Below are 24370 nucleotides of genomic sequence, written 5' to 3'. Positions count from 1 at the left end.
ATCGTTTTGAGAGCCAGCTATAGTGGTGAAGAATGGTGGATTCTTATCTGGAGAACCAGGTCTGATTCCGCACTCCTGCACATGATGCATGCTGGGTGACCTTTAAAAGTGCTCTATGGCACTCACTTGAAAAATAAGGTGAGTGCCATAGAGCACTTATATATATATAATATAGAAAAATCCCCCAATATATAGAAAAATATAGAAAATATAGAAAAATCCCCCAAAATAATATAGAAAAATCCCCCAAAATACAGAGAAGATTGTACTTACTGTTTTATTCCAATGTGTTTAATAGAAAACTGCATTTCGAAGAAGCACGTGCTCGTAAGACTCCAATTGACAGGGTGCTCAACTGTATCAGGGCTAGGCTAGGGTTGTGAGCAGCTGTAACAGGCTGCAAATTTGGCATATTTGTTCTCCTGTCTAGGAGCATTGCAAGACCTGAGCTGCAGTATGCTAGGAATTATGTGCTGTTGACCAGGGCAGAGTAAAAGATCAGATTGCTTGTATTATATATTGGGCTTTGTTTATCTAGAGGTTTAATGGAGGTTGTCAATCAGACGGAACAGAAGGCTTCGGCCCAGGGGCCAAATCAGGCCCCCGGAAGACATTTATCCGGCCCGCTGGGCAGAAGCAGATCTCCCCCTTCTCTATCTCCTTTTCCCCAGGTTTACAAACAGCATTAAGCGCGGGCGACTCGCTGCTCATTCCAAGCGGCCGGAGGGGACCGTACTAATGCAGCAAGGGGGGAGAGAGAAAGGCGGCAGAGCTGCCTTTCTCCTCCTCCCCTTGCCGCATTGGTAATGCGGTCCCTCCGGCCGGCTTTGGAATGAGCAGTGAGTCAGCCTGCCAGCTTGAGGCTGTTTGTAAACCTGGGGGGGTCGGGATGCAAACTCCAGGCGGCCCCTGGAGCTTGGCACCCCAGCCACCAGGTTTACAAACGGCCCTCAAAGCGAGCTGACTCGCTGCTCATTCCAAGCCCGGCCGGAGGGGACCGCACTAACGCGGCAAAGGGGGGGGGGAGAGAGAAAGGCGGCGGAGCTTCAGGGCCGGATTGGAAGGGGACCGCGGGGGTGGGGGGCTCGGCCAGGGGCGGGTCGAGGGCGGATGTGGATGGCGCTCGCTGAAGCTACGGCACTTGGTCCGGCCCCCGGCTGGGCTCTGGCCATGCGTGAACTGGCCCCCTGTTTAAAAAGTTTGGGGACCCCTGGTCTAAAGGAGGCTTTAGAACAAAGAAGTTAGCTTATTAGATTAGGTTTTAGCTTCAGGCCATGAGGGTCCTGATTCATGCCACTGATCCCTTGGTATAATGGATACTGGGCTGGTCCTAGATTATTTAGGTTATGTTCCTGTTTAGTCATTGACTCAGTCTGTCCCAATACTCAGCTATAAAACAGGTGTGGCCATGAAACTGCCTTGCACTGTGTGAGATTGTTGGTCTGCTGAGGTAAGTCTTGTCTACTCTGACTGGCATCAACCTTCCAGGATTCCAGGTAGAAGTCTTTCCTGTAGTTTTCTACCTTATCCGTTAAACTGGATATTTCAGAATTTAATCTGGAACATTCTGCATGCAAATCAGTTGCTCTATCACTGAAACTCATTCCACACAGCATATTTAGAACAAGTTGCAATCGTTAAAAAATAAATTTGTTTTCCATTTATAAAAAGGGAAAACAAGTTCATTTATAACAATTGCAACTTGTTCTAAATCGGCTGTGCGGAATCCACTTGAGACATGTTGCTTTCCAGCTGTGTCATTTCTGAAAGGGTTATTCATGTGGAACACAGTTCACACCCACAGGGCAGGCTATGATAGACACTATTATCACATGGTAGCTTGTATCCACAATCTTGTGAGGAATTCTTGCCACACTGAAGCCATTCGGAATGTGGCTTACCAAAGCCTGGCCGAAGGACCCCAACTTTCTGTGCTATGCTTGGGACAAAGGCACACATTAGAATAAAAGCAGGAATCAATTACAATGTCAGTTTGTGCCTAGTTTTCCATGTGACTTATGAAGTATCGACATATGTGGTATATTTTAACCATGTGCACCGCAGACAACAGAAACATTTCTCTGGAATCTGAGCCAAATGAACTTTGCACACTATGTTTCTGTAGTGAAAGCGTGGTGAAAAAAAAGATGACTGAGTGTGTCACTATATATGTCTCCCTCCACACAAGAAGACTGATGAGGAAACTCATCCATTCCTCCTACTTTTAGCCAAAGCACATTGATATATGCATGGTCATATGTACATTGACATTGAGGTTTTCCATGTTATATGTTAAAGGTTATCATCATTTCTTCTTGCACTTGTAAGCTGGTAGAAGGAGGGGACCTCTGAGAATATGTAGAGTGCCATTTCCTTTCTATTTAGTTAATCAAATTTTCTTATTGTTTGGACAACCGTGCCATAAGATAAGATAAACTTTTTAAAAAGTGCAAATCAAAAAAACTGACTACAACATTACAAACCAGGCCAAATCATTCAGACTCTGATTTAGCATCATTTTTTTTTACAAATGGCCAATGAATTAAGTGCATGTAAAGCAAAAGAGTAACAATATTTTAAATAAGAACATAAAGGCACATGTTTTTCCAAAACACCCAGTGATTTCCACTTGTACCCCCCATGTTTGCAGTCAAGAGCACAAAACAGTGGATACTGTGCTTGCATGCTGATTTCAATGTGTCTTGCATCGTAATATGGTACCTTAAATTGACCTGATTTTCAGACAGTGCTGAGCTTTAAAAATAAGCCTCCCTCATGCTGATGAGCATACAAAATCGTTAGTTGCCTTTGGGAAATTTAAACTCAATCAATCATTCATTCATTATCATCTTACTTGCTAAGAGTGATGAAGAGTTCTGACTTCTTTATGTTGATGCTTTAATGCTAGACATTTAAAGGTGTTGGACATGAAGTATAGGTGTCAAATGGCAGCTAACGTAAGCTACTGTTCTAGGCAAACCTTACATTCTTTTCTAGAAAATAAACAAAGCAGAAGAGAAATGTTTTAAAGAGGGGAAGGTAAACACTATTGGCTGAATGTTGAGGCTGTTATAAATGCATAAGCAACATCTTCTGCAGACAAAGAAAAAAAAACCCAGATACTTCAAGGATTTCCATGGGTGTAATTGATAATATGTCAAAAATGTCTATCTTCTTGCCAAGGATATGTATGCTAGTCTCAGGATTGGGGGCCCCTGAGGCAAGAGAACACAAACCAGATCTTCTTAAAGACTCAGGGCAAAGTAAGAATTGCAGGATACTGTGCTAGTCTTCGTACCTTTCCAGAAACAGTTGCCAACTCTTGAATTTTCAAAAAAAAAAGTAGTAATAATGAGAAATACTATGTTCATCTGAGGCAGTGGTTCCCAACCTGGGGTATGCACCAGAGTGTTTGGGACTATGCCAAACAATTAAATAACGGGTTTGCTAATATGGGGGTACAGTTTTAGGGACATGGGTTGCACAGGGGTACGCAAGTGAAAAAAGGCTAGAAACTACTGATCTAAAGTATAAACTATGGCTTGCATGTACACTTTCCTAGCCACCAAGTAGCACAATTCACACTTGTTATAAGCCTAATGCACATCACAACCAGACTACAGATGTGTTACATATAGAAAGCAGGAAACCTACAATATGCATTATATGTTCAAGGAATCAAACATGATGCAGCAAAAATAAGCCTCCTTCAAGGAACTGGTATGTTGGGGTGGGGAAGGAACATGGCTAGTTTGGGTCCATCAAATCGATATCTGAAACCATCCTTTTACATTGTTTTACTACCCATAGTCTTAACAATAGTTTCATGTTTTTCTTTTGTTATTTATTTACATCATTTGTAACCGGCCGGCCTTTCTCCCCAGTGGGAATCCAAAGCAGTTTACATCATTCTTGTATCTTCCATTTTACCATCACTACAGTTCTTGAGGTAGGTTAGGCTGGGAGTGTGTGATTGGCCCAAGGTCACCTAGCAAATTTACATGGCAGAGCAGTAATTTGAACCTGGGTCTTTCAGATCCTAGTAACACACTCTAACCACTACACCATAATGCTGTATGAATGTGGACATCCTAGCATAAACATGACTCAAACCAGGCTTGTTCTAGTGTTGCTTCACATATGCCAGTGGTGGCGAACCTTTGGCACTCCAGATGTTATGGACTACAATTCCCATCAGCCCCTGCCAGCATGGCCAATTGGCCATGGTGGCAGGGGCTGATGGGAATTGTAGTCCATAACATCTGGAGTGCCAAAGGTTCGCCACCACTGACATATACTCTGGACTAGAGATGCTTAGGCAGATCAGTTCAAAATGAAATATCTCTTATTTTTCCCTTCCTCTCTGTAGTAGTAATAAGTTCATTGTCTTGGCCATAGCATAGGCCTTCACAGTCTCCTCATACACAGCATGTACCAGTCTCCCTGACCAATGAAATCCACTTTTTTGGAAGCAAACCAAGAATGATTGATTGCCTACTGTCAGAATCCTGGTTTCACAAATTAACCACAGTTTAAACAAACCATGGTTTCATGTTATATCTGAACTGAACATATAGTATCATGAAGGAATTGTCTAAGCCATCAAAGATTCTTCACCAAACTTGGATATATTCCACATGAAATCCGATCATATACATGAAACTGTGAACGTGAAACTAGTTTTTGCAGCGCTTTTGAAGAGTGGGTCTGGCTGTGCATTTCCTTTGCTGACATAGGTCTAACTCCTTGTTCTGACAGAACAGGCCCTATGTATTTGACTTCTTTAAGCAGCATCTTTGAATTTAATTTAATATTCTCTGCCAGGGAATGCTGCATAGCATTTCTCTGGGTGTGATCATGTTGTTTCTGTGTGGAAGCTATTATGAATATGTCCACTGCTGTTAAGTGGACCCCGGTGTGATTCCTAAAATTTTAATGTTTTTGCTGAAAAATGTCAATACCTGCTTTAATTCTAAAAGATAGATGTTCCTGTCTGAGAGTATGGAAGTTAGCAACATCTGGTCTAATTCTCTAGTATGTATCTTTCTTATCCAGAATAGTAAAGCTGATGTTACCAGGCCCTGAAAAGCTGTTAGTAGTGCTATCAAAATGTGTCGCCAAGTCTTCTGGGACACAAACAAATTCAGTTTGACATTTTTCTTCTCAGTGATGACCATGCTGTTAACTTGTGGCATGGGCTAACACTTGGCTATATCGCCATCATTCTCCCGAGATTTGTTAGTTTTTAATTCTGTTTAGCACTGGGAAAGGTTTATTTATGCACACCTGTACTATGGACATGAGTACTGTGTACATGAATACATGATGTATCCTATATAACTCTCTCCTGGAAATTTCAAAATACTATCCAGCCCATTCTTCTCTAATGTTTAGGCTACAGAATTCCTATCCTATTATACCAAATCCTAAAGTTAAAGTGTGCCATCAAGTCACAGACAACTCATGGCGGCTTTCTGGTTATATCTCCTTTGCTGGATTGGTTGGTTGCCACTAATATCAGGTGGGAAGTAGTATATTTAATTTTCTAGTTGTCTGACCTAGCACTAAAAAACTAGCTGTATCTTCCTCTTGTTGGAAAAGTTGTTGTGAGCCAGTATTGCTTTTACCCTCCTGTGAGGATTTCCTTTGCTCCAGGTGCCCCCATAGCGCTTTCCTTTGTCATTGCCTCCACAAACTTGTCATCATATTGCCCAGCCATAAGCTCAATTTGTGCTTGTGTGACTTTGGTGGCCCCACAGATGTCTATTGCTTTTTTGTAAACTCAGTCCCAATTCCCTTAGCAATTGGTCTTCTAGTCTTTTATCAGTCACACTGAACACAGTTTTGTCCCGAAGCATATAATCTTCAGAGTCCCCAAACTCCCAATTTCTTGTTTTCTGCCTTGGCAATGAATTGTATTAGTTGATCTGAGCTTCTGCTAAATTAGGATGAAACAGGTAGCTCTAAAATAACCAAACCAATATTCTTTTTAGGATTACAGTATTTCTAAAGCACAGTTGAACATGCTTGGCTCCTAGGCTATGGTAGTCTGTGTTTCTGAGGGCAATGTTTCCCCTACTGTGCACAGGAAAAATAGCTATCTTTGTGGTTTGCTCTTATCTTTTCTTGCCACAAGACTTTCCCATACACATTAAAACACTGTTCCCCCTAACCTACTCTGCTTTCTTCGGGTTTGTAGGGCATCACATGAGTTGCAGTTGATTTCCAGTTTATGATCTGGCAGTGTTAAGCGGGTGGTATGATGGCAAATTTTTCTCTGATGTGGAGAGGAAGGAAGCAAGCATTTGGAAGCCGTGCTAACACTTTACCACTCCGCATGTTGCATCTTGGCTGAGACTAGTGTCTGAATTAATGGTTTATTAACAGATGTTTTGCAAAAAATATAATAGTTGTAGTTTTTTTAAAAAAAGTATTCCCAATTAATGCTGATTTAAAATTAAGCTGCTGCTTTCTGTTTTTCCTGTTTCAATTTTTAAGTATTAAAATAACTAAAGGCCTACCCACTTATTCCATAAAATGTGGAAAAACCCAGGGTTTTTTTTTTGTTAGGTAAGACATAGGGCCTTTTCCCACTCTCTACGATCCCCCCCTATACCTTGCGCAGCTGCTCACAGGTGCTTGCGCCAGGCTGCGTCCCCATACAAGCGCTCCAAAGCAATCCCAGTCCCCGTTTTCTCCAGCGCCAGGGATGTCATGCGCTGAGGGGGCGCGGCAGCGTCAGGGCGGCTGAGCTGTCGCCGCCCCTGTCGTGGGGAGTGCAGGGGGACCCCGCGCTACTTGAGGAGAGTAGCTCGGGGCTTAAGGTAAGTGGGGAAAGGCCCATAGTCTTCTTCACTGCATAGGATCAATATATACATGGGCCAACAGTGACTTACACAGATAGTCTACTACTTCCATGAGGTACAGTGTAAGGTTCACATGAGGATGAGATTCTAGCTTATAATGAGAAAAACTGCCCATGGCTGATTTTTATGAAAGTTCCTTCTTTCAATGTTCCTTCTTTAAATGTCGACCACTCACATAAGCAGTTCTTTGAGAAGCTGTGGAAATGTCTATTTCCTTTCACTCCAGCATACTGGACCAGCAAATGTTCCTGTTTCATTTCTCCTTTTGGGCTTGTTTTGTTTTGTACTTGCTCTTCCCAGTTCTGGGCTCTAGTTTACATTCCCTGGGCATTGTTTGGACTGGGAGAAGCTTTTTTTTAAAAGGTTTATGTGCAGTAGTGTGGCAAAGTTCATTTGCTAATGCACTAATTTTCTTCAAGAATGTGTAGCAGTCCAACTTGCTGCTGGCTCCGACTCTTGTGTATGTTTATAAATATCGTTGTGTTGAATGTTTGTTTGAGATGTGGTAAGGTCTTTAACGTTAGGATTTGTGGGGGGAAAGGTCAACCAATATATAGCGTTACTAAGTGGCTTAGGAAGTTTACTGAAAGCGAGTCTGGGACTTTGTTTACACTGGAGTATTTAGAACTTTCTGTTTAGACTTTTGCAACATTCAATACATCATAATCAGGCTCAGGATCTTCTAATTATTTGAAGGAAAGACAGGCATGATTGCTCTTCATTACTTTTCATGTGCTCCCGCATATTGGGACATTTAGCTGTAGCTGGGAGATTTTATATATAGCCTTCCTGATTGTCTTGCCTAATAGAAGGCTTTTCTTGATGGCGCAGCCAAGCTTGCAACCGGAAAGCCGCCCCCCCCCCCCCCCCCCCAAAAAAAAAACCACCAGAGGTTTTTGTTCTGGTTTTAGTAGATATTAGAAGGAAAGGAGACTGAAAAAATAGCTTAGTGTACTTGGAAGTTATTGGGTTTTGGCGCCAGCACTGATTTTATTTTAGGATTGGATAAAGCTTTATTAACATTGACCTCACAACTTGCACATTTGTATAGAAGAGAAGTTTGGATTTATACCCTGTTTTTCTCAACCGTAAAGAGTCTCAAAGCAGCTTACAAACTCCTTCCCTTCCTCTCCCTACAACAGATATCTTGTGAGGTCGGTGGGGCTAAGAGAGTTCTGAGAGAGCTGTGACTAAGTCACCAAGCTGGCTCCTTGTGTAGGAGTGGGGAATCAAACCTGGTTCACAGGTTAGAATCCATCTCACATGTGTAGGAGTGGGGAATCAAACCTGGTTCTCCAGCTTGGAGTCTGCTGCTCTTAACCACGCTGGCCCCAAGATTTAACACAGGTCTGTAGCAAACCTGATCTTAAAATGCCCTGAGATTCACGTCATGTGGAGAATATAGAAAAACCCCACACAAAAATAAAATAAGGAAAATATTTTCCTTAGAACTTGTACTATCACTAGGAATTGCAGTTAGGTCTGTCCAACCCACAAAAACTGTGTACAAAAGTGTAATAGTAATCCATTCTAGCTCACTAACGTCGATTCCGCACTCACTAACTTGATTCGTCCCGTTGGGCTGAAAGTGCCGACCTAGGTCGAGTCCTCCATTACTCCCCACAAAAGCTGAGGTCATCCTGCCAGAGCCGAGCTCAGAGGGTGGGATCACCTTGACATATCATTCGCTCCTCATTCCTGATAGGCTGCTGTGTTGCTATGAGCAGCATGTAATCTACCCTCCGTTTATGCACATGACCGTCGCTTCTATACAGAAGTGGGGGGGAAAGGTGCACTTTTTGCTGGCGCAAGTCTTCCGTTTTGCGCATGCCCAAGACATTTGTCTGTGATTGGCTGAACAGGCGAATCGAGGTGACAGAGATTCCCCACTTTACCAGCTTCGACCTGGGTTCGCCAAAAAAACTGTACCTCCCTGGTGGAGTCAGAAATTTAACGGTGGGACGGAGCAGAGCAGAAACGGACCCCGCATGGAACTCGACGGATGTGAGGAGTACCTAGGTCGAACTTAGGTCGAACCTAGGTCGAGTTAGTGAGTGTGGAATCAACCTAAAACTAATGTAGCATACACTGTACATATCTCCCCCTGGACCTTAGTTCTTCTGAACTATATGTTAAGGAATCTTGATGAGCGCCAGGAAAGGTTCTTGCCAGCACCATGGAATCCCAATGCATTAGGATAAACAAAGGTGGACTTTCTCCTTGCCCATTTCACTCAGGATATTTAACCCTGCCCTCTTTCTACTCAAAATGAGATGGCTATTGGTGTTACAAGATATTTGATTGCTTATGGGCTGCTGCCACTTTAAGACATAACCATGGGAAAGTAAATGGGTGCAGGTTTCAGTACTGAAGTAGTTTTAGTTGTGACAGTGTTGTAGTTCATGTTTGGTGTGATATTAAGATATGAAAAAAGTAATTTATTATGCTTATTGCCTTTCTTCCTGATTGGTACATTAGTAGGAGGGAAAAAGGAGGAGAAAACATTCAAATTGATGTATTTCACCATTAAATTTTGCATCAACAGCAAATTTTCTCTTAGCATGATGGAGACGAAATTGCCCTCAGCCTTTTCCCTGGCTCTGAGAAATGGAAGGAGAATGGTGATAGAAATTGTGATAGGAGAAAATCCTGTGGCTGGTGTTTACCAGCTAGGGTTTCCTGCTCAAGCCCTCTTCATCCTGCAGTCACATTTGCTTGCTGTAGGACTTATAATGAATAAACATGTATGGAGTTAATTTCCCATTGGTGGGCCTTTGATTTGTGGCTAAAGGACTCCTTGGTTTGTGTTACTCCACAACATAGAACGTGAGTTCCTCAGCTAGGAATCTGCTGTATTCTGGATCAAGTTGTGTGCTCATATCCTTCTTCGTCTTGTAACTCTTACTCATTGGATTAGTGTGTTGTATACTGGGGGCATACGACAGGATTCTTTTTCCTGAAGTGACAATTTCTCATATTAGTGTGTACACAGTAGCAGCAGGAGAGGTTGTATTATGCTGGCACATGCATCCTTTTTTGCCATCAAGTTGCAGCCAACATATGGGGACCCCACAGCATTTTTAAGACAAGGGGTGGTTTGCCACTGCCTTCCTCTGTATAGGACTTGCACAAGAGTCAGTTAAGTGGCACCTGTAGGAATTGCAGCCTAGTTTTTGGCTTAGGTTAAGGCCAACTGATGGTGAAGGGTGAGCTCTGCCCACATGGTTAGGATAGTATTCACATACCACTCCATAGCAGCCTAGAATCACACTACAACAAGACCCATGTCACAGCCCAAGTACATAAAAGAGGTCGTGGTGTTAGTAAATGACAGTAGTAAGGAGTTGTCAGATTTTTACAAATGTTGTCGCTCCCTGGCTTTGCCCCCCACCCCCCACCCCAGCACACTGAATGTCTCTGCTTGTACTATTGCTACTGAAGCAGCAGGATAGCATCCGGCTATACTAATACACTAGTAAGTGTGTTTTCTAAGAGGTAGGCAAACATATAATTTCAAACGTTTGATTCTGAAATAATGTAATAGGCTGTAATGTTTAGCTGATCCTATGAGAACTACTTATTCATTCCACTCACTTTGAAAAAAAAATACTTTTCATGTAATGCCTAAAAGGGGGCTAGTTCATGTGCTTCCCTCTTCAAAGGAAAACCAATGTAATCAAGACTTTCACCTTGCCTTTCTCCCTTTCTCTCTATCATATCCAGCATAAGCAGACTCAAGTTTCACAGGCCTTCTACCTTGCCTTATCTAGCATTCCTGGCCTCCATAATTTACTCCTTCTCTTCAAGGGTATCATTCAGTTAGTGGGAAGCAATACTTTGCTGTAGGTTGTGTCTCTACCAGTCTGAATATCCCAGAGCTTGAAACCAAAGCAAGGTGGCTACAATTAGTACTTGGGTGGGAGACCCCCAAAGAAGACCATGGTTGCTATGCAGAGGAAAGCAATGGCAAGGCGCCTTTGGTCATCCATTGCCTTGAAAACTCTGAGGGGTCACCACAAGTCAGCTGCAGTTTGATGTTACTTTATTATTATTATAATATATGTCTCTCTAATGGTGACTGATCTTCCTTCAGTAGACAGTGAAACAAATGGTTGTCTGTCCTGGTTTTCAGTGGAGGTCAGGTGCCACCCGAGAGAACAAGAACTAGATAGCCAATTAAGCCAGCTGATTCTGCTAATGAGAAACAGAGGGGTGTCAAAATCATTCCTCATTAAATTTGCTGGGCCAGGTGAACAAGGAATGAATTCTCTGAAAGGTCTTCTGCTGTTTTTTTGCAGGTACTGGCTGGGGGGGGGGGAGTGGAAGGAGGAGTTGGCGGCGGCAAAGACACCAAATTATCACCTTACCTGCTTTGTGTGTATCCTTCTGGGATTAACGTGGCAATTAACTTCTAAACAAGATAATAGTTATTTTTCTTTTTCAAATGGGTATGGAGAATACACTGGGTCACACAGCACTCTTTTCGTACACACGAACATTTTCTTCCCTGTGTATGACTGTACTCATGCACATGTCTGGGCTGAGAAATATGGTGCGAGCACTAGCACTTCGCCAATACAGCTGGAAGGAATTTCTTTGATTGTGGCAGCACTTTTAAAGCCTTGCTGCCATGAAAATTGCTGCTGGGTATGTCTGTTATTCAACAGTTCGCATGTTACGTTTCCCCACCTGAGTTGATGCCAAAACATGGTTGCTTGTTTGGGGGATGGGGAGGTCTTACAGTGAACTAGCCTAGCGTTCTATTATTTTTGTCATGTTCCTGAGGACGTATCACCGTGGGCTTTAGGCAGGTTAACATGCAGGCAGCTGAAGTGTGAATTCTAACAGCACGGAGTCTAAAGTTGGAAGGAATGTTTGGACAGATCCTCAGTGGGGTCATCCAGAGGCAAAGGCAGAACAAGTCCCGTGTTGAGATTTCCATTCAAAGCCGACAGAGACTGGAAATGCAGATACCGTCAAGCAGCAGGATGGAAGGAAAATGAATCAAAATAGCAAAGACGGGAGACTGGGGCAGGAACCAGCAGGCAAGGCGAGAGGGATATAATGAAACAGGTAGGCTGAAAAGCAGCAAGGTTAAGAAAAAGGGAAAGGCAGAGTCTGTTTCCCACTGAAAGTTATAGGCCTGCCCGAGATGTATATAGCCAAACCAAGAGGGTTGGGGCAGGATGAGCTGAGCAGGAGGTGGGTGTAATACCGAGACGTGGAAGGCTGCGGTTCCTTATTTCTCCACTCCATATCTTTGAGTGGCTTGTCATAAGATGGAGATTACTAGCACATAGATCGGGGGTCCCCAACTTGATTGAGCCTGCAGGCACGTCTGGAATTCTGACATGGTACGACGGGCGCATTAATGAAATTGCTGCTCCAAAATGGCTGCCCCAAGAGATGGAGTCAGCCACAAAATGTAACCCAGTGCAGATCCTGCTGTGGCGGCAGCTGCTGCCAAAGAAACATTTTAAAAAAATATGCACTACCAATCGAGGAACCGACTTTTAAAGAATGGTGAAGCACAGGGTGGGGGTAGCAAAACTCCTCAAGCTACAACTGCTTGGTGGGAAAGGCTGTATCCGTAACTGTCTGGGATGTAAAGACGAGGCTACATAATTTAGTCAATTTAATCTTTAAGTTGTATAACTTAAACATCGGTTGCATGTTGAATTTCCTACCTCCTCCTTAACATGCCTTCTGACCCTGATTTAACTGGCAAAGCTTAAATTGAATGACATTCTACTGATCCGTCCATACGGATCTACTTCCTCGCTCCTCCTTATGAACACAGATACTATGGCTTTTCCTTTCATTCTGCATTCCAATCTGGCAGATTTGTTATAACCTTCCTATGGCAGCATTCAAGGTGGTATACAAATTAGATTACCGGTACTTTTACTGAAGCAAACCTCGGCCCCTTCCGCACATGCAGAATAATGCACTTTCAATCCACTTTCACAATTGCTTGCAAGTGGATTTTGCTATTCTGCAAACCTGCAAAGTGCATTGAAAGTGGATTGAAAGTGCAGTGTTCTGCATGTGCGGAAGGGGCCCTCCATGGCTTCTCCTCTAGCAGGAAGAACTGTAGACAATTGCAGCTGACAAGGCTAAATTGAAATCGATGTCAATATTTTTAGTTTGGATTTTTCAAAATACTGATTTGAGTGTTTTTGTATATGTGTCCCACTTTAAAAACAGTAAATGTTATAGTTGGGATTCCGAAGCAATAGGATTGGAGATGGCTAAGTTTTTGAGCTGAGTTTTTGGATTGGTTCACAGACGACTGCCCCAATATGATGGGGATGAGAAGCCATCCTTGATTCATGCGCCTTTTCCTCATTGTATTTCGCCCATGGCTTGAATTGACACTCACACATATAGGCCCTACTTGCCCTGCTGGGTTACTAGGAAGGACAGATTGGCTGGATAGTCTCATGTGTCATCCATGTAGGTTATTATAATCAGCAATCTGCTCCTGTTGAATAAATACCTGTAGAATGCACATGTAGCCTCTATCTGTAGGTTCTGTGGGGCGAACTTGGAATGAGTTTGCAACAACAATTTTTAAAAACAAAATGGTTTACTTTCTTAACATATAACATCAAACATCAACATTTAACATCACACTTCAAGGTCCTGTTCAGGTTTCATTTCAAGTCCTTCTAGTTACAGTCTTCTGATATTGCCAAGTCCAATTCTTCTTGCAAGTGGGTTGGCTCCTGAAGACTCCAAGGGCTTGGTGAACAGGATTCAACATGATGAAGGTTTCCAGGAGAACTCTCACCCATTACAAACACACAAAAAACCCCTGAAACAATAAACTCCAACATTTACAACATAGAAAAATAAACAACTACCTTCCCACTAGTTCCCAACAATATTGCAGTTATCTTAACGAGGTGTTAAGGGCTTATACAAATCAAGGTCCAGTCTGGTAGCCTTCTCTCCTCCAAACTACATGAGTTCTGCAGCCTTCTGCTGCTTTGAGTCTCCACCCCTTTCTGGGTCAACCCATTCTGAGCATGGGGGTTTCCCACACGCTTTACTGTGTAAATTATTTTCAGAATCATACCTACAAATCCAAGATGATACAAAAAGCACAGGAAGACGTGGCTTGAGACTTACTCAGATCCGCTGTTGCCACCTAGAAGCAAGGGGAGGGAGGAGGACGAGGCCCTGTGTCAGCCACATGGTGCCCTATGGCCATAGCTGTTGGGGGCCAGGCCAGCGCAGTTCTGGGTGTCTAAGGGTTGGTTCTGCTGCCTGGCCATTTAAGATTGGGTGTGGTGGGCAGCTTCCTCTTTCGACTCTAGCTCACCCCAGCTCTTCCCGCCCACACACCCTCTTCTGTTGCATGGTATTTGGAATTGGGTTGTTGTATTTTTATATGCTTCATATGTTGTAGCTTGGTGGGTTACGCATGGGGACTGAAACCTTTTGGAGAGGAGGAACCTGTGGACTGACTCTCCCCATTACTAGGGGCCCCCATAAGGGGCCTTGGGGGTATGGTAAGCCTTGGTGTTGTATGCTCAGGTGGGGGCTGCTAGCTGGCTCGCAACCCCAGGCAGCAAGGGGAGAGGCATTCAGAGGCCAGCATTCAAATGGCTACCATGGTCTTGCTGCTCCTGATGGTCACTCAAGGAGGGGGGGGCAGCAAGGGTACTGCTCAGTGACCAGATCTATCCCCTATACCAGGGGTCGGGAACCCGCAGCTCGCGAGCCGCATGCGGCTCTTCGCTGCTTCTCATGCAGCTCCGGCGTGGCTGCCCCTTCCTGGGCAAGCCCGGGCAGAAATTAAAGGCAGCGAGGTAAGCGGGCAAGTGAGTGGGCGGGCGGGCAAGTGAGCAGGGGGGGCGAGCGAGGAAGTGAGCTGGGGGTGGGGGAGCGAGCGAGGTAAGCGGGGGAGCAAGCGGAGCGGGGCCGTGGGCGGCGGAGCGGGCGGGGGGGCGGGCGGACAAGTGAGCGGGGGGCAGGGGCAAGCAAGCGGGCGGCAGGCAGGTGGGCAAGTGAGGCCGGGCGGGCGGGCCGGAGTGGAGCAAGTGAGCGGGAGGCGGAAGCAGGGGGGCAGGCAGAGCCAGTGGCAGAGCCGGGAACTTAGCGCCGGCGAGGTGGAGCAAACAAGTAAGTGGGCAAGTAAGTGGGCTGGAGAGCCAGCTGGCTGGCAATTGAGTAGGGGCGAAAGCAAAGCGAAAGCAGGGACACAGCGGGCGGGGGTCGGGGGGCAAGCAAGCAGGCGGCGAGTGGGTGGGCGGGAAAGTGGGCGGGGGAGTGGGGGCGAGCGGGAGGGGGGGTGAGCGGGAGGGGCGGGCGGGCAAGCGAGCCAAATGGTTCTTTGAGTGGAAAAGGTTCCAACCCCTGCCCTATACTGTGCCTCTGCTTCCTCTGCCAGCAAATTAAAAAAAAAAAGCTGTGGCCAATTTTTATCTTGTGTATCTTTGTGCGCTCTCTTCTGTCCTCTCCCCTCCTTGGCAGGCAGAAATATATTCTCAGCTTTCAAGGGTTAGGGGTTAGCTTAGAATATACTTAGAAAGCTTAGAATATACTATTCTGTGCATTTTGTATTACCTTGGATTTGTATGCATTGTTTTGTAAATAATTTACACAGTGAAGTGTGTGCATTCTACAGGTATTTATTGAACAGGGACAGCTTGTTGTATTGATTATAATAGCCTATGTACAGTTAAGTCCTTTATAGGTGTTTTGTGACATTTGTACTGTATGCCCTTCACTTTGTATTAATTATGTGTCATCTGCCAATGGGCCCTTTATTGTTATAGTTCCTTCTGTAAGTCTCAGAAAGAAACTTCTAATGGAGTTTTGGCAATATGCAAATGTATTTACTTTTAAATAAACTGGTTAAAAGATTCATGAAACTTTAGTAGGCTAACACATTGATATAAACAACACAATATCCTGTGAAATATATAAACCTGTGTGTAAATCCCAAAAATATGTCTTGTCAAATTAAGCTTGCGATTGTTTGACAGTTTTCGAACTGAGCTAGACACAACAGTCTTGTCCCTAAATCCTTTGAATTACCGTGGATTAGTAGTTTAAAACTGTCCAAGTTTCTTTGAGTTTATAAAAGCTTATAAGATCTGGGGAATGCTGTGGTTTAAATATTTGTGGAGAAAAATGTTTGAAGGTGTCAGAATATTGTTCTAAATACAGTGTCTTGACAAAAATGCGCATGTGTGCAAACAAGCCGCTTGGCACTGGAATTTTTAACTGGGCTATATACGCATATAGATTTTTTACCATTCCTCCTATCTTTTTATATAGTGTGGAGGAAAAGGGAAACCTAGTGCCCTATGCAAGCACGGGTCATTACTGATCCATGGGGTGACATCACATCACAATGTTTACTAAGCAGACTGTGTTTAGGGGGTGGTTTGCCATTGCCTTCCCCAGTTATCTACACATCACCCGCAGCAAGCTGGGTATTCATTTTACTGACTGACTTCAGAAGGATGGAAGGCTGAGTCAACCTTGAGCCAGCTACCTGAACCCAACTTCAGCAAGCTCAAACTCAGGTCATGAGCAGAGCTTTGACTGCAATACTGCAGCTTACCACTGTGCACCATGGGGCTCCTTATACTAGTATGGAGGAGGCCTGTATATCACTGGGGTTTGCAAGTGTACCGCCTAAACTGGAGGTGAACCTTGCACAAGTAGCTGAGTTCCCACTTCCCTAATAAGCTAAAATTGGAAAACTTCAACTCCAGTTACATAGACACAGGGTTATGTTTTTTGAAAGCTTTATAGCAGTGGTGGTGAACCTATGGCACGGGTGTCAGAGGTGGCACTCAGAGCCCTCTCTGTGGGCACATGCAAACAGAGTTTCCCCCACCCACCCCACACACATAGATCTAAGCTGGCCTGGGCCGCTGGGCTCGATTATTAGCATTAAAACTAAGACCTAGTTTTGGGGAAGCGATGTAGGTAACCCTTTTAAGCGCTGTAAACCCCACTGATTTTCATGGGAAGAACTAAAGACCAATCCTTTACCTGGGAGTAAACTCAGTTGCTGGCAATGGGGCTTGCTTCTGAGTAAACCCTCCTAGGGTTGTGATTCACCCATTGGAAGAGTTGCACGGGTGCTTCAAAGCAAAGCCACTGACTACCACCAAGCTTACTCCTGAATAACGCACGCCTTGGAGCCAACCGTTTTTTCTAAACTAAAACCCCAGTATTCGGGTTAAATTGCTGTATTGGCACTTTGCGAAAAATAAGTGGGTTTGGGGTTGCAATTTGGGCACTCGGTCTCAAAAAGGTTCGCCATCACTGCTTAATAGGTTCTGAGGGCCAGTTCATGCACTGCATGCAATTGGGCACAAAAGTGAATGAAGGTTCATCTCTTTCCAAATTTCATGTAGTGAGTGAGTATCATGTATGACCTGAGACATGCATATGCTCCCATTAAGGAATACAGTCTTTTTGTATGGTAGTACAACACTATATACAGAGCCTATATGTGTTTGTATCAGGCAGGGCATTCTACACATGAGATTGGTGCATATGACCCTGAGCTTTTCTTGAGCATCCCACTGTGTGGAAGCCTAACTTCTGAAGAGGTGCATGAACTGAACTGATCTACAGATCTCCATAAACTAATGGCTTCTCTTCAGAGTAATGGAGCGTGTCGCTTTAACGGAACAATTTGATTCACAAATAAACCTTTTAATAGAGCATCCACATAAGAAGGAAGGAATCTCATCGACTCATAAAAGGAAGAGGAATTTCAAAGGTATGCGTGACCTAAGCTGCTACGATTTATATAATTAGCTCTCAGAATTCTGGCTGGGTGTACAACAGGAAGTCAGTACAGAACAGTATGGTCTGAACAATTACTCCTGGTTTTCTGACTGGACATTTGCAATAACATAAAAAGACCAGTTTACTTCACTTCTTGAAGTTTTGAACATAAGTGGCTAGCAACATGCTATATATCAACTGAGCCTCCTTCCTCCTCTCCGTATGTGCTTTCTCATATTGAAAAGGTATATTAAGAAAATATTTATTTTATTATTTATTTACAAGATTTATAGTCCATTCTTGCCTCATCAGGGCTACCAGGTCTAACAGATTAAAACACACACATTACAATATCACATTTTAAAATGCATTAAAGCCAACAAACCTCATTAAAACTGTTGAAATCAAACTAAAATACATATACAAAAAATAAAAACAAAACCACAACGAAAACATTGGGCAAGGATGAGGAAACAATGAAGAAAAGAAAAACAAAACGAAATACCTGCTAGTACAGTGATGGGCTTGTTATGTCAAAAATGTGGAAAATTACTCCAGCTTTCACCTGTCTATCCAGCAGTAGACCTGAGTCAAAGTGGATCTGTTACTTCAAGAGGAGTGCAACCCCAACCAAAACAGATGGGGGCTTTCTCCTCACCAGTAGCACTCCCATCTTGTTATGATTCAGCTTCAGTTTATTGGGGTGCTTACAAACAGGAGTTTTTCATCATGACCATAGCACTGCAAAGGGAATTAACAAGTGTTTAAAACAAGCTATATCAATCATCATGATCATGTAATGCTAGCATGACCATTTGTGTGTGTGTGTGGGGGGGGGGGGGTTCAGCTCCAACATTGTGCACCTTGCCTTTTTAATGGTATCAGTGACCGACATAAGGATTGGCACAGTTCCTAGTATTACATGATTCCCTAATAGTGTTGCTTGTATCAGGCATGTTAATTCACCATGCCTGTCAATCATTCATAAAAGCCTCCATTTAGATGTGTTGGTTTCTTTGTGGATCTATTGAGAAAGCCTTGCTTTTCCCTCGCTGAGATAAATCTCTCAGACAAGGAGTTCCGTATGTTTTGAGTTGGGCTGACCAGGCTAACAGGTAAAGTACAAATGGGAAAGGGCTATATAAAAATAAAGGCGTTGATGAGAACAGAGGGAAGAGCTCTAGACTGAAAGGGAATCCTGGGTAGCGATTGGCTGTTAATTTGCCTATCAAAATCCATGAGGAGGGGAATTACAGCACCTGCGATGTTGCAGCTTGAGCTACAGAAAGCTAAATTAGCTGGTAAGTGAGAATGTCATTTGCCTTTACTACTAGCACAGCATCAAGAGGCAGTTCGATGAATAATTAAATCTGGGTTTTGTGCTTATTCTGAAAATAAAATCACATTTTTTCCTGCTGAAAAGCAAGAACCATCTCTTGAAACAGACAGCAGAAAAGACATCTCGGGTGTGTTGCTGCTTCTTTTCACCGTGGCACTGTCTGTCTGATTGCTGGTTTGTTTGCAATGCCTGATTTTTTTTTTAAATAATAGAAGGAATCTATCGATTGTGGGAAAGGCAACAAATTCCCCTTTGGAAAATCATGGTTTAAAAAAATTAGTGATGCCAACCACAATTCAGTGATGCTAATCTACATGTTTATCTGTTTTCTATGTTTAATAATTAGGCAACAGAAACCCTGGCACTGTGGTTTTTAGAGGATTAGAAGAACATCCATTAAAGAGAATAATCTTTTCTTATCAGGAATTACATTGTTTTGTCTTAGGTTATTTGCTTTTCTATGAGTTCCTTTTCCTTTGCTAAAGAATATTGTGCCTATATTCAATTTTCTTTCAAAACATATATGGGACATAGTCCATGATAGTGTTCTTGTGTAACCTTCATTTGGTTCAATGGGACTCACACAAGAGGACTTCCCAGTTGAGTGTGCCCTTATTATATAACATGCTCTAGATAGTTAGGGCTTTTGCAAATATCCATTCCATAAACCATCCTAAGAGTGTGAATGAGTATAAGTCTTTGATAACTTGCTTCCTCTGGGGAAAAATAAATCCATGAGCATACAAATAAATTTCAGTACAAAATTAAAATGTAAAAAAAAGATATTCAAAATGAATTGTGCATCCTGTCTAAATGTTTTAGGTCGTCATGGTAAGTTCATCATGGTTTCCACCTTTGGATGCAGGTTTTCCCAGACATCCTTTTAAAAAGATGGTGTGAAGTAGCAGCTCTCAGCAGGCGTTATAATAGAAAAGAGGTCCGTTGGGGAAAGGGTTAAGTACTCCACCCCTACTGCTTCTCTGCTAAAAATTACCATCTTGCTTTTCATTTATACTAGAGATAATAGAGGTTCTCTATTATCCCTAGCTTCTCTATTTAAAAGGGTCAAGTAATAACTGATATTAAAGGCTTCTACCTGAGACACTGGAGAACTGCTGCTAGTCAGAGTAGGCAATACTGATCTTGACTAACCAAAGATCTGACTCAGTATACAGCAGCTTCACAACTGTTCTAGGATAGTCTGATCCAGTTGGACTTTCCTTCTCTTTTTAGCTTGCAGACAGTCCTGAGGTAGACACCAACATGGTGGGGAAAAGTAGTCAACGAGTTTGGATTATGTTTTCCCACCCTCTTTACTTTTGCCTCCATTGCTACTTGACTAATCCACAGCTTGTGTAGATGTGTGCAGCAACATGAGCAGAATCCCAGGTTAGCTTAATTGGCAGCATAAGAATGGATAGATGGTACAGGGGCGAATCTAGGAAAACTGGAGCCCGGGGACAAAATCTGAGTTTGGTGCCCCCCCACCCCAGGTATGGACGACCACCCTCCTCCACAATGGTTTTTTGCACCAGCTCACAAATCACCTCCTACCCCCAGCAAAACAGGCATGGCTCTCTCCCCACCACTTTCCTAATTGTGTCCTCACACCAACCCTGTGAGGTAGGCTGCTACCCTGAGAAACAGCTCCAAGCCAGTGCAAGGGGAATTAACTTTTAAGCATGTAAATCTCTCACAAGTCACCCCCCTATCTGAAGGTTTACCAAGCAAACATCAGCATCATCTTCAGTTCCGCTGCTGCTTCTGGGCTCCCTGCTCAGCTTGCCTTTTCCTGTGCCTGCTGCCGGGGAGAAGGCTTCTGAGAAATGCCACACTTAATTTAAGGCGAATAAGGCATGCTGGGTTAGAGGGAGGGGAGGCAGAGCTCCCCAGTCCTGCTCCTGGGAGCACAGTGTGACTTCTCCCCCGCCCCCTGGACACTCTAGGCCACCGTACAGAGTGGGCGGGGCTACGACAGGCACTGGGAGCAGTTGGCTGCTTCAGTGCCTGCTTTCTAGGGCTTGCTCAATCCCTCGCTCTGTAGGAGGATGTTTTGGCGCCCCCCACGTGACCTCAATCGATGTGCCCGGGGACAAGGGGTACCCCATGTCCCTAGGCAGGAACGCCAGTGCTGAATTTCTCATCCCTGATATTTTCTGAAAATCCTATTTTGATTTCACCTCTCTTTCTTGAATATTTTATTGTATATGTCATTTTCTGTGTCCTGAGACTGTAAAATATATGCATTCTCTGGCATTATTTGTATATTAATAGAACAGCTTTATAGGTTATCTGGTGAATGTATAAATTATATTTTGTGTATTAAAGCTATATAAATATATGTTAAATCCGTACAACATGCATTCACAATACAAACTAATCTACAATGAAAAGTAGAAAACTGAAAGTTCTGTGAAAAGTATAAACGAATATAAAAATAAATGAAAAGGGAACATTTGCTATGAAACAATCTCCAAAAAGTTTCAGAGGGGAAATGAGACTGAATTTTAGTTTTTTGACTCATCTGGATGAGACTTTTTCACTCTCGCTTTGAACAGTACCTGCTTAGACTCTTTTTAAATTTGCAGTTGCTGCTTTTTAATATTCTCTGATGCTTTTATGTTGTACTGGTTTGACTGTTGTTTGCCTTGGGACCCAGTTGCTGGAAAATGTTTTAAACAAATAACTTTTGCTCATCCTACTGGGACTGGAGTGAAATCGTTAGCTTCTGGGTAGGGTCTAGAGATCTCCAGAAATTACAAGTGATCTCCAGATTACAGAGATCAGTATGGTATTACATCCTGCTCTCCTCTGGCTCTACCCTCACACCCCCAGGAATTTCCCAACCTGGAGTTTGCAATCCTAGGTTGGATAGAGAAAACTATTACTCTGCCTGATCATTTCCTTTACTACAGCAATCTCATTCTTCTACTTCTCACAATGGTCCATTCCACACAGACTATTTAAAACGTCTTGGAAACATTTTAAAAAGAACTGCTTTGGCTTTTTTCTCTTGAACAGAGAGGGAAAATAAAGCGTTTCAGGCAAGAACGGTTCCTTTTCCCCCACCTGCTGCCTGACTATAATAAGCTGTCGCTTTTGTTTTCATTGCTTGCGCCCACCATTTTGTGCTAGCATCGTGTCTGGGCAACATTTCACTGATTTAAGTACATGAATCAGCTCAGCTTCGCCTGCTGATTTTGGAAATGTGTCATTTCCCCCCTTTTAAATTTTCTTGAGGACTCAATATGAGAATCGGCATGGATTCTTATATTGAGTCTTCAAAGCTCTGAGGAGACATCACTGAAAATATTTTAAAAGGGGGAAATGACCTGTTGCCAAAATCAGCAGGTGAAGATGGGTTGATTGATGTGAAATTGGTGAAATGTTCCCCAGATGTGATGCCAGCTGAGGAAACATCTCTGGGAAAAACTCTGCAAATGGTGAGGGGTACTGAGAATCAAACTGCAGCAGCACAAAATGGCGGGCAGAAGCAGCAAAAACGAAAATGAGAACTTTTTACAGTCAGGCAGGAAAAATAAAATGTTTCCTGCTCTCTGCACAGCAAGCAGGAAATATTTTAAAAACATTCCAGGGGAAAAAAGTCACTAGTTCATCGTTTTCAAAATAAAAGGTTTCTTTGGAAAATAAAATGTTTTCCAACTGTTTTATGCGAAAAGCTGTGCTGACATCCTGATGAAAATGTTATATTTTCCTACCTCAGAATGTTTTATTTGTGTTGTGCGGAATGGACCATTTCTGATAGGAACTGAGCAGTAGCACGTATTAATTTAAATATAATGATGGAGAGCAAGAAAAAGACCTGGGCAATCTTGTATCTTGTTTAAACTGTAGCTGAACCCTGTTTAAACAAGACTCTCTGGAGGAAGTTGGGGTGGGAGTTTTAGAACTTAGATTTTATCAGGCTTTTTATTGTAGTCTGCCTTGAGACTATTGTAAAGGGCGGGAAGTAAATCAAAATAATTATAATGATACTGTAATAATAATAAGAAAATGGTTATGTCATATTAACCATCAGCATCATGTTTAAATCAGGATCCACTGTGGCTGAAGCACAATGACCGCAGAAGAGAGCTCGGTAGAGAGGGTCAGACTGTTGTAGCCCATCTGCTCCTGTCCATCCATTGCCAGATGTTGGGTTTCTGGGTTCAAACTTACTCTAGGCATCAGATTTAGACCTTAAACTTATTCATATACTTCTAGATAAAAAGCACAAAGATGATGAATCATGCCACATGAATGTAAACCACTAAACTGGCATTTCTGTGCAATTCTGTACTCATACAGTGACATGCCAAGAAAAGCAATTGGTTGGGCAGCCTCATCCAAACTCGGCAGTGGCAAGTTGCGGTGCTGTTGTGATGCCGCAACTCCCATAAAGGCTTCTCAGCAGCATGGAGAGGCTTAAGCAGTAAAAAAGTATCTCCGCTGCCAAGAAGCCTCCATTGGGCTGAATGCACTTACGTAACCTTTTTGGCAGCATTAGTCAAAGCTCAGGCCACTGGCATAATGCCAGCAAAGGTCAGGAGGGAGCCAACTAATGTTGGCTCCTCTCCTGGCCACATCCCAGCCCTCCTCTGCTACACCGATGGGAGGGGCCCTGGGACACTAATGCAGCGTCCAACTAGGCATTCCGGAGTTGGGGAGGGCCATGGCGGCCACAGGCTAGCACAATCACCCCTCTACTGGGGCAAGTGCCCTGGGGAGGGCAAATCTGCCAGCGAGGCCATGCACCACTCCCCCTTTGAATGTATCTGCTTAATGCTGTTCTTGTCAGCCTTTCTTGGCAGAGGCATGACAATCTTGGTTGAAGGAAAATCTTTACCTTTAAAGATTGCATGGCAATCTTTACCGAAGGAAAATCTTATAAAATGTAGTTTCAGGTAGGGCCTGCAGGTGTTTCAGTTAGGGCCTACAGTTTCAGTTACAGCCTGCAGGTAGTTTCAGTTAGGGCCTGCAGGTACTTCTGTTGCTTCTCTCAGCTCAAGAATACATAGGGGGATAACCGGTGGTTAGTTTTGTGCTAGGGCTGGAGAGAGCTAGGTGCAAATCTGTAACACACTTGCAAAGGAAAACAACTTTAATAAAAAGGGTTCCAAGACACCTCATGCACAGATTTCACTCAGATATGAAGCTTGGTGAGTGACCTGTGTGCAATCATATTCATGCTTTCTCTGCCTAACTTACTCCACAGAAGGGATGTGAGAATAAAATGGAGGACTCAGCTACACAACCCTGAACTGCTTGGAGGAAGGACCAGATGTTTAATACATAACTGTTTAATACATAACTGCATGCAGGTTTTTATATAGCAGTACATAGCAACTTAGGTTAATAAACAGTAATCTGTCACCAGTGTTGTTTAGTGTACAACTGTTTA

The 24370-nt window shown here is 43.3% G+C and overlaps 1 protein-coding gene and 1 long non-coding RNA gene across 7 annotated transcripts in view; one reads left to right on the top strand and one right to left on the bottom strand.

The window, feature by feature from the left end:
- Positions 1-24370, top strand: part of CACNA1C (calcium voltage-gated channel subunit alpha1 C) — a 563646-nt gene that overhangs the window by 16857 nt on the left and 522419 nt on the right. The window lies entirely within an intron of this gene.
- LOC125434342 lies at positions 10766-13506 on the bottom strand. Its single transcript, XR_007244769.1, has 3 exons — positions 13379-13506; positions 12769-12773; positions 10766-10777 (listed from the first exon to the last, which is right to left on the bottom strand). It is a non-coding gene; the product is annotated as an uncharacterized LOC125434342 (long non-coding RNA).

Source organism: Sphaerodactylus townsendi, linkage group LG06, assembly GCF_021028975.2.
Source record: "Sphaerodactylus townsendi isolate TG3544 linkage group LG06, MPM_Stown_v2.3, whole genome shotgun sequence".
Lineage (NCBI taxonomy): Eukaryota > Metazoa > Chordata > Lepidosauria > Squamata > Sphaerodactylidae > Sphaerodactylus > Sphaerodactylus townsendi.
The sequence above is the reverse complement of the archived record's forward strand: the minus strand, read 5'-3'. Positions and strand labels throughout refer to the sequence as shown.